Source organism: Lissotriton helveticus, chromosome 3_1 (genome assembly GCF_964261635.1).
Source record: "Lissotriton helveticus chromosome 3_1, aLisHel1.1, whole genome shotgun sequence".
NCBI classification, from domain to species: Eukaryota; Metazoa; Chordata; class Amphibia; order Caudata; family Salamandridae; genus Lissotriton; species Lissotriton helveticus.
In genome coordinates this window covers 979,415,247-979,429,788 of record NC_136061.1, presented here as the reverse complement: position 1 = coordinate 979,429,788, position 14,542 = coordinate 979,415,247, and the positions used below count along the sequence as shown (strand labels likewise).

Sequence of the window (14,542 nt, the reverse complement as noted above, 5' to 3'; positions counted from 1 at the left end):
GTGAGTTTAAAAATGTGTTTAGTAATAAAATTGGAATGGTGAGTGACGCAGAACACAAAATTAGACTCATTCCCGGAGCATCACCAGTTTGTCATAAGGTTCGCCCTGTTCCCCTTAGTGTCAGGACAGAACTTAAAAAGATGCTTGAAGATCTTGTTAAAGACAAGATTATAAAACCTTCAGAATCCTCCCAATGGGTTGCGCCCATCGTCGTTGCACGCAAGAAAAATAATGAGATCAGACTATGCACAGACCTCAGGGGTCTCAACAAAAACATCAAAATTGATTGTCATCCCCTCCCCAAAATCCAAGAACTGCTAGCAAATCTGGGTGGCGCTAGGTGGTTTTCATTGTTAGACTTAAAGTCTGCTTATCACCAGATTCCCTTGTCCAAGGATTCTCAAGAGTTAACAACCTTTGTGACCCCGTTTGGAGCTTTTAAGTTTCTGAGGCTCCCGTTCGGGTTAGCTTCAGCAGCTAGCGTGTTCCAAAGGTTAATGGACTCTTTATTTGGGGATCTGGTGGGGGTACAAGCATATTTAGATGACATTTTGATTTTCACACAAACAATGGAGGAACATAATGTTTTACTAAAAAAGGTTTTGTCCATTCTAGGTAGTAGGGGCATGACGGTCAGGGAAGACAAATGCAAGTTCGGAGTATCTGAATTAGAGTATTTGGGCCATTCAATTTCGAAGTCTGGTATTAGACCCAAATTTTCTGTAGTTAGGGCTTTAACAGAAGCTAAACCTCCAAATGATAAAGATGCTCTGCGTTCATTTCTGGGTCTAGCCGAGTACTATGCCAGATTTGTTGAAGGTTACGCTCAGGTGGTGGAACCTCTGAGGTTACTCCTTAAGAAAGGACAAAAGTTTATTTGGTCAAAAGATTTGGATGAGACTTTTGCTAAAGTCAAAGATTTAATTGTCTCTGCACGTTCCCTTCAGGCGTTTAGGGATGATTCCATGTGCATTATTGCAGTAGATGCGAGCATGAAAGGTCTTGGAGCTGTACTTTGCCAGCAAGTGGAGGGCAAGGAACACACGGTAGCGTTTGCCTCTAGATCTTTGAAGGAGTTTGAAAAACACTACAGCACAATTGAAAGGGAGGCGTTAGCCTGTGTGTGGGCCGCTCAAAAGTTTAAAATGTACATCTGGGGTCGCAAATTTGTTATGCTATCTGATCACAAACCCCTTTCTTTTATTTTTAGCAAAGTTTCGGGTACCAATAGTCTTTCCCCTAGACTGACTAGACTGGTTTCTAAACTACAAGAATTCAATTTTGAATTAAGACACATCACTGGGGGAAAAAACTTCAGAGCAGATTGTTTGTCCAGAATGTTGATGGACAAAGATGATGAAGATGACTTAGTTGAGGAGGATGTGGAATGTGTCTCTATGGTGGATGCTATTGAGGAGTGGAATTCAGTCATTTCTGAAAAGGATTGGTTGGAGGCTAGTGAAATGGATGGTGTTTTATCACAGGCTTTGGAGTTTTCAACTAAGACTTGGCCAGACATTAGGAATCTGTCGGGGGATCTAAGGAACTTCGCTCAGGTGGCAGAGGAACTATCAGTCAAGGATGGAGTTTTATTAAGAAGTGATAAGTTCGTTCCGCCCAGCGGTTTAAGGAACACTATTATCAAATTAGCCCACGAAGGTCACCTGGGTGTGACCAAGACTTGTATGAGAATCAAAGCTCATTATTGGTGGCCGGGTATTGACGCACAAGTAAGGGCTACTGTGGACAACTGTGAAGAATGTTTGTTGTCTGATAAACATTGGAAGACTCATCAGACTCCTTTACAACCTTCTCAGTTTCCAGAGATGGCCTGGGAGAAGGTTGCCTTAGATTTCTCCGGTCCTTATAAAGTTCTTCCGGAAGGGAAGAAGTACCTTATCTTAGCAATTGATTACTTCTCGAAATGGATGTACTATAGGTTTGTGGAGGCTCCGGATTCGAATAATACCATTACTTTCCTTGAAAGATTATTCTTGTTAGAAGGAGCCCCTCGTACCTTAGTAACTGACAATGGGACCCATTTTGTCTCAGACAAGATGTGTAGATTTCTGAAAGCACATGATGTGAAACAATTGAAGGTGGCACTTTATTCGCCCTCATCTAATGGTCTAGTTGAGCGCGGGAATAAAGTTTTGAAAGAGGGAATTCAAACAGCCATAGCTTCTGGTGTGGACGTTTTCAAATTTTTGGAGAAGAAAATTTGGAATTATAATGTCTCACCCCATTGTACGACGCAAATGTCCCCTTTTCAATTGTTGCGGGGAAGGGATTTCCATTCTCCTTTGTTTCCTGCTTGGTTAAGGAAAGTGGAGGGCATTCAATTTACTCCTGTTAGAGATATCGTTGACTTCTCAGTCAAACAGAAACAAGCAGTAATGAAAGAAAATTATGACAAGTCCAAATGTGTAAAAGACATTCAAATGTTGTTAGGGGATTGGGTTATGATTAAGAAACCCTATAAAGTGGCTAAAGGTTTGTCTATGTTCTCAAGTCCTGTGCAAATCCTTAAAGTCAGTAAAAATGCAGTTTTTTTGGGGGACAAGGGTTGGTGGAACGTGAGACAACTAGCAAAGTTAACGCCAGATCAAGCTGCCCTCATTTCTAAAAGAAAAAATTTATACACGCAGGAGGGTTGTGATTGGTCTCATTGGCTTCAGCCAAAAATATTTCATGCTAACGTAGATTTACCTGCTACGACACCTGTTCCTCCTAACAATACTTCCCCTGCTGTTGTTTCCCTTTCAGTACCGTCTTACAGTCGCAGTGGTCGTCTTAGAAGACCCCCTGCAAGATATAACGAATTTGTTTCATTTTAATTGTTTAATTAATTCTCTTTTCTGCATTTGCATAAGGGGGAAGGTGATGTAGTGTGTTGGATCTTGTTATTATTGGTCTCGTGCTGAGGATTATTCTTATCTCGTGTACACATGCCTGAGCATGTGCATAGAATGTATAAATGTATTCTTTTAAATGTGGAGTCGCTCTCAGAAGCCAGGTGTCCGTTGTGCTTGGGCAGTTGCTACTTGGACTCCTGGCTGATGAGACACTCCTCCTGTGATTGGAAACCGAATCAATAAAACCTCTTTTGGATTACTTATCTTCTATTGGATTATTATTCAAGACCTTTTGTCTTCTACACTAGTTCAGCCAACCACAGAGAATGCACAAGAACAAAACCTTAGCATGCTGTAGTTTCCAAGAAGGCTCTCTTTCAGAGATGCATTCTTGAATAAGTGGACCTCTGGACTCTTGCGTGCTTCTTTGTTGCTACCTCCCCAGAATTCTGAAAAAGATCATGAACAACTGGGCTCAAGTCATCCTTGTGGCTGCGGACTGGTCAAGGCGAGTGTGGTTCCTGTAACTTCTCAGCATGAGTATCTGTCTACCGATCAAGCTACTTCTTTGAGCGGGCCTCCAGTCGCAGCAGCCATGCAGTGTTCCGCACCCAAACCTGCACAGTCTGCAGCTCCATGTGTGAAGATGGACCATTGGCAGTTGATGGCATTAGATCTTCCTTCTGAAGTTATGGATGTCATCCTGGCTCCCAGGCATCTTTCTAATAAGCCTGTCTATGTCATGTGCTGGGATAAGCTTGTAGCCTGGTATGGCTCAAGCAATACTATTGGATGTCCAATTTGTTGTTTTATCTCTTATACAGCAAAACCTTTGTGATGCCACAGTGGTATATTAATTTAGGTATAACTTTCCTCATGTGCATGCCATTCGAATTCATGCACAGCTGTCATTTACATCACCTGACTCTGAAGACTGTTTCTGGTCGCAGTGACATTGGCTCATAGCCTGAGAAAACTTAAAGTTTTCTCAGTGCAGCCAGCTTATGCCGCCTTCATCCAGATAAAGTGATACTGCAAAGGTTTGCCTAAAGTTGTTACAGCTTTTCATGTTGGACAATCCATCGCTCTTTCAACATTCATTTCCCGCCTCAACCCTTGAAAGAACAGATACTCAACCATCTGGAGTCTAAAAGAGCTATGAATTTCTACTTCGCACACACCAAAGACCATCGGGTGGACAATCAGCTCCTTGTAGGGTTCTCTGGGGCAAAGAAAGGCAAGGCAGTGCAGAAAAGGACTGGTCATGGTGGATAGTTCTCTGCATCACCATTTGAAATGCACTGGTTAAAAAGCAGCCTAAAATCTATTTTACTTAGTGGGGATGGCACCAAATGTCAGACTGGCAAAATAGATCCCTATGTGCTGAGCTTCTCACAAGTGCATCTGATGTTATATTTGTAAAGACAAAAATGAGGTCTAGACACATAAATGTGGAGTTAAAATGTTGCTACTTCATTAAATTGATTTTGTTAAACAAGAGCCATTTCAACTTAGAATCCTTTATTTGCTGGATTAAAGGATCCAAAGGAGAACACAATAAACCTTTTAGGAGAGCACGACAAGCCAACACGTTTTGCCACCTAATAAATTTAGTTGTGTTGCTTCATCAAGGCAATAAATTGATGAGGGGTATATTCTAGAGTCAATCACGTAACTGTATGAAATAGAAACCTCTAAATTATCCATAATACTAAAAGACAGTCAAAAGGTAAGAATGGATTGTGTTAAAAATCAAGGATCATGTCGCATATGTGGTTCTGTAAATTTCATATAAACAAATCATTACTATATATATATATATATATATATATATATATATATATATATATATATATATATATTATTCCAACTTTGCCCTGTGCACGGAAGACGCCACTCCACCAGGATTAGGTTAACAAACCTTTAATAAAAGCAAACAGTTTTCCACCAGAAATTGTTCATAGTCGCCCTGACGCGTTTTGAGGCAGCATGCCTCTTCCTCATAGGGCTAAGCAGTGAGTGCGTGGCTTGATGATTTTAAATTCTCCCAAATTGCATGCCGCTCCCACCTGGGTTTCTCAACAGCATGCTGGGTATTGTAGTTTAATTTGATGCCTTCGGTGGCTAACCACGCACTGTCAATAATTTGTGCTTACTTTATCGTCTTTAAGATCCTTTTCAGTAGGACTCCGTTTGGAAAGGCTGTTTAATGAAAAGCAGTCCCAGTGCTTTCATACCGGCAAGATTCCGGCATGCAGACCCATCGTCTCTTTTTCACGGGCGGTGCATCCTCCCACGGCCGGGCTGCCGTGACAAAATTATTCCAACTTTGCCCTGTGCACGGAAGACGCCACTCCACCAGGATTAGGTTAACAAACCTTTAATAAAAGCAAACAGTTTTCCACCAGAAATTGTTCATAGTCGCCCTGACGCGTTTCGAGGCAGCATGCCTCTTCCTCATAGGGCTAAGCAGTGAGTGCGTGGCTTGATGATTTTAAATTCTCCCAAATTGCATGCCGCTCCCACCTGGGTTTCTCAACAGCATGCTGGGTATTGTAGTTTAATTTGATGCCTTCGGTGGCTAACCACGCACTGTCAATAATTTGTGCTTACTTTATCGTCTTTAAGATCCTTTTCAGTAGGACTCCGTTTGGAAAGGCTGTTTAATGAAAAGCAGTCCCAGTGCTTTCATACCGGCAAGATTCCGGCATGCAGACCCATCGTCTCTTTTTCACGGGCGGTGCATCCTCCCACGGCCGGGCTGCCGTGACAAAATTATTCCAACTTTGCCCTGTGCACGGAAGACGCCACTCCACCAGGATTAGGTTAACAAACCTTTAATAAAAGCAAACAGTTTTCCACCAGAAATTGTTCATAGTCGCCCTGACGCGTTTCGAGGCAGCATGCCTCTTCCTCATAGGGCTAAGCAGTGAGTGCGTGGCTTGATGATTTTAAATTCTCCCAAATTGCATGCCGCTCCCACCTGGGTTTCTCAACAGCATGCTGGGTATTGTAGTTTAATTTGATGCCTTCGGTGGCTAACCACGCACTGTCAATAATTTGTGCTTACTTTATCGTCTTTAAGATCCTTTTCAGTAGGACTCCGTTTGGAAAGGCTGTTTAATGAAAAGCAGTCCCAGTGCTTTCATACCGGCAAGATTCCGGCATGCAGACCCATCGTCTCTTTTTCACGGGCGGTGCATCCTCCCACGGCCGGGCTGCCGTGACAAAATTATTCCAACTTTGCCCTGTGCACGGAAGACGCCACTCCACCAGGATTAGGTTAACAAACCTTTAATAAAAGCAAACAGTTTTCCACCAGAAATTGTTCATAGTCGCCCTGACGCGTTTCGAGGCAGCATGCCTCTTCCTCATAGGGCTAAGCAGTGAGTGCGTGGCTTGATGATTTTAAATTCTCCCAAATTGCATGCCGCTCCCACCTGGGTTTCTCAACAGCATGCTGGGTATTGTAGTTTAATTTGATGCCTTCGGTGGCTAACCACGCACTGTCAATAATTTGTGCTTACTTTATCGTCTTTAAGATCCTTTTCAGTAGGACTCCGTTTGGAAAGGCTGTTTAATGAAAAGCAGTCCCAGTGCTTTCATACCGGCAAGATTCCGGCATGCAGACCCATCGTCTCTTTTTCACGGGCGGTGCATCCTCCCACCGAAGGCATCAAATTAAACTACAATACCCAGCATGCTGTGGAGAAACCCAGGTGGGAGCGGCATGCAATTTGGGAGAATTTAAAATCATCAAGCCACGCACTCACTGCTTAGCCCTATGAGGAAGAGGCATGCTGCCTCGAAACGCGTCAGGGCGACTATGAACAATTTCTGGTGGAAAACTGTTTGCTTTTATTAAAGGTTTGTTAACCTAATCCTGGTGGAGTGGCGTCTTCCGTGCACAGGGCAAAGTTGGAATAATATATATATATATATATATATATATATATATATATATATATATATATATGTGTGTGTGTGTTTGTGTATATCTAAAAACAATACCCTTTCAGGCTTAGACTGCTGCATAAATATGCAAACAAACAATAAGCAGAGCACTCTGGGTTGTTCCCACATTACGTTGGAGAGCAGCTCCTGTACGGAGCATCCTACAACACCAGCGACACTCTGAATCTGCTAGCAAAGTTTTTAAGCATAGGATTAGCACATTCTGACATTTCAAATCTTGGCGTGGATGGCACTGTGATAATCCTATGCTTAAAAACGGTGCTACCAGCTTGGGGGGGGGAGCGGGTGAGTGAGTATGTGTGTCCGTATCTATCTCACAATGCCACAAGGTATGTTTTGAGTTCATGCAAGTAAGATCCAAAACAATACAACACATACTGGCAGTCGCCGCATTCACAGACTCGTCCTAAAGGTATTCCCTTCAAGTATCTATTTCATTTTAAGAAACAAAATTTAAATTGAGATCTCTCTTAATAGGCAGGCAGCGGTGAGTACTTTCCCCCCCCCCTTTCTCCAACCCTGGTTGGCTGACGGCACTGACCTGTGTGCTGGCTATCATGGGGGGACGTGGACATCACGTGGTGCAAAGCAACAAGCTGGATAATTATACCTAATATCCCCATTCATCCCACCTACCGGTGCTACCGCAAGTTTGAGGTAAGTGGCTGTAATTGTCAGTTCAAAGTACTTCCATTTGGCATCACTATTGCTCTATGAGTCTTCACCACGTACCTTGCAGTAGTCACCGTACACTTGAGCAGGGAGGGTATCCACGTCTTCTCCTACCTAGACCATTTGATAATCAAGAGCACAGGCTAGCTCCAGTCCCTCCACACACCTAGGCTACACTCTCCCTCATTTCCAATCTCTGGTTGACCATAAACGCCACCAAGTCTCACCTACAACCCCACAGATTCAGCCCTTCCTCGGGGCAATACTGAACTTAGTCACAAACAAAGCCTACCCCAGCCCTCATAGAGTCTTCCAAGCAGCTAACGCTTCCTTTTTTTCTGTCAAATCAAATAGGCACCTCGCAGTCTGAACCTTTATGCACCTAATAGGCATGATAGCCTTGTGTGTTGCCATAGTACCCCAGGCTCACCCACCACAACAGTGCCTTTCAGCCCAATGGTCACAATCAAGGGGTGGGGTCTGATGTAGGATCTAGTGTTGGTAAAGGCATGCACACGTTGCCCCCTGTAGTGGTGGAACAATGATAATTTGTTTTATCTATTGCAGTCCTCATGAGGACTAACATGACTGCTATATATTACCTACAGAAACAAGGTGGAGCTCACGTTCTGCCTCTGTCTGTGCTGGCACAGAACATTTGGTATTGGGCACTCAGTCACCACATCCACTTAATGGCAGAGTACTTCTGGGGTGGACAATGATACTGAGGAACTTCTCAGCAAGACACACCAACAAGTCCAGAAGTGGGAACTCCATCTGCAAGTCTGCTCCAGTACTTTCGGGGCTGGGGCTCCCAACAGATGAACCTATTTCCAATCTCCAAACAAAAATGAAGTATGCCCAAACTTCTCCTCAAGGTTCCCAAACTCACTGTTCATGGGCATGCACTATGGATGAACTGTTCAGGGATATTTGCTTACAACTTTCTGCCTTCCACTCCTTCCATTAAAGATACAGAAGATGCAGTAAACCTCCCAGACTCTCATCCTTGTAGCCTATATCTGGGTCAGACAGCCCATGTACTCCCCACTCAAGATGTCAATCAGTTCCCCACGAGAAGCTCCCCAACAGATCAGACCTTGCCAAGATCAGATCAAGCTTCTGGCCTTGAAGCTAGTCAATTCGTACCTAAGGTCCTAGAGTCTGGCTACGTGCATCTCCCAAAGGAACACATGCACATCTTATGGAAATCTCAAAAGCCTACCACAGGACCCTGCTACGTAACAAAATTAAAGAGATTTGTCCATTAATGCATCTCCTAACATCTGGACCCCCTTAAAGCAGCAGTCCAGGATACAACCTGTTATTTGCTTCATCTACAGAAGTCAGGCCTAGCCTACTGTACAATATGGCTACATCTAGCAGCTATAGCTACCTACATGCAAAATAGGGAACTAGCTTTCCTTTTCTGCATACCTGTCCGAGCATTCATGGAAGGACTAAAAAGAGAGTCATCCCTCCCAGGGTTCCCACTTCTAAAGCATGGAATCTTAACATAGTCCTCACCAGACAGACTTCTGGGACTTCTACCCCACCCCGCCAGGAGCCCTTGCACTCTTGCGCTTGCCTGGAAAGCAGCCTTTTTAGTCACCATAACCTCTCTTAGGTTTTTGTAAAGAGAGAATGTGGTAAAGAGTTTATGTGGTAAAGAGCTTATATGGTAAAGAGCTTATGTGTTAAAGAGCCTACGTGGTAAAGAGCCTATGCGGTAAAGAGCCTATGCGATAAAGAGAGTATGTGGCAAAGAGAGTATGTGGCAAAGAGAGTATGTGGTATAGAGAGTATGTGGTATAGAGAGTATGTGGTGAAGAGAGTATGTGTTAAAGACAGTATTTGGTAAAGAGAGAATGTGCTAGAGAGTTTATGTGGTAAAGAGAGTATGTGTTAAAGACAGTATTTTGTAAAGGGAGAATGTGGTAAAGAGTTTATGTAGTAAAGAGTTTATGTGGTAAAGAGCTTATATGGTAAAGAGCTTATGTGGTAAAGAGCTTATGTGTTAAAGAGCCTATGTGGTAAAGAGCCAATGTGATAAAGAGAGTATGTGGCAAAGAGAGTATGTGGCAAAGAGAGTATGTGGTATAGAGAGTATGTGGTATAGAGAGTATGTGGTATAGAGAGTATGTGGTAAAGAGAGTATGTGGTATAGAGAGTATGTGGTAAAGAGAGTATGTGTTAGACAGTATTTGGTAAAGAGAGAATGTGGTAAAGAGTTTATGTTAAAGAGCTTATGTGGTAAAGAGCTAATGTGGTAAAGAGCATGTAGAAAGCATGTGTGTAAAAGTATGCATATAAAAAGCATGCATGTTGAAAGCATGTGTGTAAAAAGCATGTGTGTAGAAAGCATGTGTGTAAAAGCAGGTGTGCAAAAGATGTGTGTAAAAGCATGTGTGTAAAAGCATGCATATAAAAGCATGTGTGTATTGGTAAATAATGTGTTTGTCATACACAATCTCTACAACATACACTCCTAAAAGTCTCACAATGTGTGTATTAGAGAATGTATAGTACCGACCTTGCATAATAGAGACTTACCTTAAATATGTTAAAGTAAGTAACATACGTTAAAATACAGTGACCCTTACAACAATCCCATTAAATAATAAACTTACTGTGTTTTAGTAACAACGATTAAGATGTATAATAGATGGTGTTCTTTAAAGAAATGACTCGAGTCTTCGTCTTTTCTGTATAAGTAAATAACAATAAACCCAAAATTAGTTTGCAAGTAATAAAAAGGAAACAATACATGAATGTGTACATAAGGGATGGATACACTTGTGCAGGTATTATTCAAAAAAATGTGAGAGGTAGCAAAGAGTGAGTGTAAAGAAGTAATAAGTTTAAAATACAAAAAGTGTTTCGAAAAACACTATTTATTTGCTAATGGTTGCTAGTATGCTTCTTAGGCCTTAACTAGAGGCAGTGAGAGGGTGGGGGTGATACAGGGAGTGAGTTAAGTATAGAGCGTGTGACATTGTTTGCAAAAGACTGAGTGTACGAGCAGATGTTGATGGAGCTGTTTTTTGCTGGACTTTGAAAAACGTCAGACAGGGGACTCCCATAATTTGGGTTCTATTCGGAAGTGTTTACTGCCCCTGGCGGACGCTGTGATAACAATGCAAAGTGTTGTGCTTTGCTGAGAAATATTATTGCAGTTGAAGATGTGAAGATGGGCGAGAGTGATAAGAGCCTAGAAGGGGAGGGTTGCACAGCCAAGAGTGACCATGCCAGTGAGCATAGTAAATAAGGTAACAACTGCAATACAATGAAAAGAGTGACATGTGTGCAAGTTAGGAGAGAAAATCAAAAACACAATTAGAAGTATAGTACTGCAATATATGGCAGACATTTTAAAATGACCAAACGTTTAGAACGTAACTATAGGCAGTGAGGAGGGAGGGAGGCATGCAGAGGGGCATGTAAGCAATGACCGTGTGAAGATGTTGAAATGAGATTGTGCACCTGAGCATATGTTAACGAAGGGGACTGGTGTTTGAGATAAAAGGAAGTTAAACGCGTGCCTTTCATTTTTCTAGGGCCTATTTGAATGGCTCTTCTAGGCCCGATTGGAATTTGTATTTGCTGCTGTGTGATAGGCGCTGTAGAGAAAGTTGTTCGTAGTAGAGAATGTGTGGATCTGTGAATGCGATAGTTGGTGGGGGGAGGAAATAGAGGTGACTGCACAGACAAGAGCGCTAGTACGAGTGAGTTGTTACATGAGGTAGCAAACTGCAATTGTGGCAATGAAAGGCCTGTCTGGAGAGAAGTGTATTAAGTTGTTGTTAGTGAGGATGTGTGAATTACGTGTAAAGTCAATGTGAAGGAGCCATAGTTAAAACACCCCAAAAGCGGCTACAAAATGTCTAGCATTTGATACAAAGCCCTGCAACCATGGAATCTAAAGATTTTTAAACGAAATAAAGCATGCACTTCTAATACAAGCAACTTTAGCAAATTAATAAGCATTCTTACATTAAGGATCTCTTTGCACGGCGTGCTAACCTCTATCTGAAGTATAGAGTAAAATTAAGTAACACAAGCTATATAGTATTTTAATAATAACAATAGGGAAGTCTCAACACAAAAGGCAGCTCGAGGAGACCTGTAAGTGGAAAATAATAAAAGATTAGAAATATACAGAAAATACATTACCTGAGCACAAAACATAAGACACGTTTATCAACTAAGACACTAGCAAGCCGTACACGAGCCACAGGAGACCTAAAGACACGAGCCGGCCACAAGTCAAATAATAGTGGTAAACCAATTAATAAAAAAACATCCTAAGAGCACAGAAGCCAACAGGAGACGTAAAAGATTTACAGATAGGAGGAGACGAGCCAAACACGGATTAAACAGGAACACAGGAGCCGATGCAGAGAGCCTAGGCCACGATACGTGCATGACCCAGACACGAATGAAACACAAACACAGGAGCCAATGCACAGAGCCTAGGCCACAATCCCTGCACGAGGTAAAAACAACATATAAAAACATCCTAAAAACATAATAAGAGGGCATTGTAAGAGGCCAAAAGAGAAGCTACATGCTAAACTTAAAAGACGAGCTGTACACGAGCCACAGGTGACCTAAGAGATGCACAGATACGAGGCGACGAGCCAGACACGAGTCAAACACACACACAGGAGCCAATGCACAGAGACTAGGCCACAATCCCTGCACGAGCTAAAAGCAACATATAAAACCATCCTAAAAATATAGTAAGAGGCCAAAAGAGAAGATGCATGCTAAACTGTAAAGTCGAGCCGTACACGAGCCACAGGTGACCTAAAGACACGAGCCGGCCACAAGCCATATAATAGTGGGAAACCAATTAATAAAAAAACATCCTGAGAGCACAGAAGCCAACAGGAGACGTAAGACATTTACAGATAGGAGGAGACGAGCCAAACACAGATTAAACAAGAACACAGGAGCCGATGCAGAGAGCCTAGGCCACGATACGTGCACGAGCCAGACACGAATGAAAAACAAACACAGGAGCCAATGCACAGAGCCTAGGCCACAATCCCTGCACGAGGTAAAAACAACATATAAAAACATCCTAAAAACATAATAGGAGGGCAAAAGAGAAGCTACATGCTAAACTAAAAAGACGAGCTGTACACGAGCCAGAGGTGACCTAAGAGATGCAGAGATACGAGGCGACGAGCCAAACACGAGTCAAACACACACAGGAGCCACTGCACAGAGACTACGCCACGATCCCTGCACGAGCTAAAACCAACATACAAAAACACCCTAAGAACATTATAAAAAGCCAAAAGAGAAGATAAATGCAAAACTTAAAAGACGAGCCATACACGAGCCGCAGCTGACCCAAGAGATGCACAGATACGAGGCAAGAGCCAGACACGAGTCAAACACGCAGACTTGAGCCGATGCACAGAGACTAGGCCACAATCCCTGCACGAGCTAAAAACATATAAAACCATCCTAAAAACATTATAAGAGGCCAAAAGAGAAGATACATGCTAAACTGTAAAGACGAGCCGTACACGAGCCACAGGTGACCTAAAGACACGAGCCGTAGAAGAGGCATAATAAACATGAAAAAAAAGTAAAAGAACAGGTAACTGAGTGCCAAACCTAAAGAAAATCTCACAAATAAGCCATAAGTCAAAAAAAATCTCGAAGAGCCCTAAATACGCGAGCTGGAACGGACACAAGGTAAAAGAAATGTGAAAATAAAATTTTAAATCACAAAATATTCGGGAAACTTGCGTTTATTTGAATTTTTCTGCGTAGAGTATCATAGATAGTAGAATTCTTTACAACATTTTAGCGGACCTCACATTCTATTAAAATAATGTAACATAAAATGAGTTATTAAATGCAAACGTACACCATTGCTGCAATTCTAAAAGTCTAAGAATACTAGTTAAAAGCTAGAACATTAGTTTCAAGTACGAAAGAGTAAGAATAAAAGTAACGTATCAAATGGAAAAACTATGAACAAAAAGCATATTTTATTTGCAATCGACAAAGTTACTTACTGTTCTGTAGCAGAGAAACGGCAGCTCTGGAAGTGCACCGGATGGAGTCCTTCAAGAAATGCAGAGAAACGGCAGCTCTCGAAGTGCACCGGATGGAGTCCTTCAAGAAATGATCCGAATGATTGCTGTTGAAGTTTAAATCCTGTAAAAAAAAAGGGGCAGTTGCTTAAATTAAATAACAAAAGAAAGCAGCATGTAGTGTCGATGAACAGTATGTAGATGAGAAGTAGTTGTCTAGCCAGGTGCAAATATTTGGGTGCGGTGCTTCCTTGTGGGAATGAAAGGGCCGTCTGGAGAGAAGTGTATTAAGTTGTTGTTAGTAAGGATGTGTGAATTACGCGTTAAGTCAATGTGAAGGCGCCATAGTTAAAACACCCCAAAAGCGGCTCCAAAATGTCTAGCATTTGATACAAAGCCCTGCAACCATGGAATCTAAAGATTTTTAAAATAAGTAAAGCATGCACTTTTAATACAAGCAACTTTAGGAAAAAAATAAGCATTTTACATTAATGATTGCTTTGCACAGCGTACTAACCTCTATTTGAAGTATAGAGTAAAATTAAGTAATACAAGCTAGATAGAATTTTATTAAAAATAGGGAAGTCTCAATACAAAAGGCAGCCAGAGGAGACCTGTAAGTGGAAAATAATAAAAGATTAGAAAGATACAGAAAATGCATTACCTGAGCCCAAAACATAAGATACGTTTACAAATTAAGAGGCGAGCCGTACACAAGCCACAGGTGACCTAAGAGATGCACAGATACGATGCGATGAGCCAAACACGAGTCAAACACACACAGGAGCCAATGCACAGAGACTAGGGCACGATCCCTGCACGAGCTAAAACCAACATATAAAAACACTCTAACAACAATATAAGAAGCCAAAAGAGAAGCTACATGCGAAACTTAAAAGACAAGCCGTACACGAGCCGCAGCTGACCCAAGAGATGCACAGATACGAGGCGACGAGCCAAACACGAGTCAAACACACACAGGAG

The 14,542-nt window shown here is 42.1% G+C and overlaps 1 long non-coding RNA gene across 1 annotated transcript in view; it reads right to left on the bottom strand.

The window, feature by feature from the left end:
* LOC144824828 (uncharacterized) overlaps positions 1-13,952 on the bottom strand; it is a 29,845-nt gene extending 15,893 nt beyond the window's left edge. Inside the window, exons 1-2 of the long non-coding RNA XR_013609141.1 lie at positions 13,541-13,952; positions 10,133-10,207 (exon numbers count right to left, since the gene is read on the bottom strand). This is a non-coding gene — a long non-coding RNA (uncharacterized LOC144824828). The remainder of the gene's footprint in view (positions 1-10,132; positions 10,208-13,540) is intronic.
* Positions 13,953-14,542: the final 590 nt, after the last annotated feature.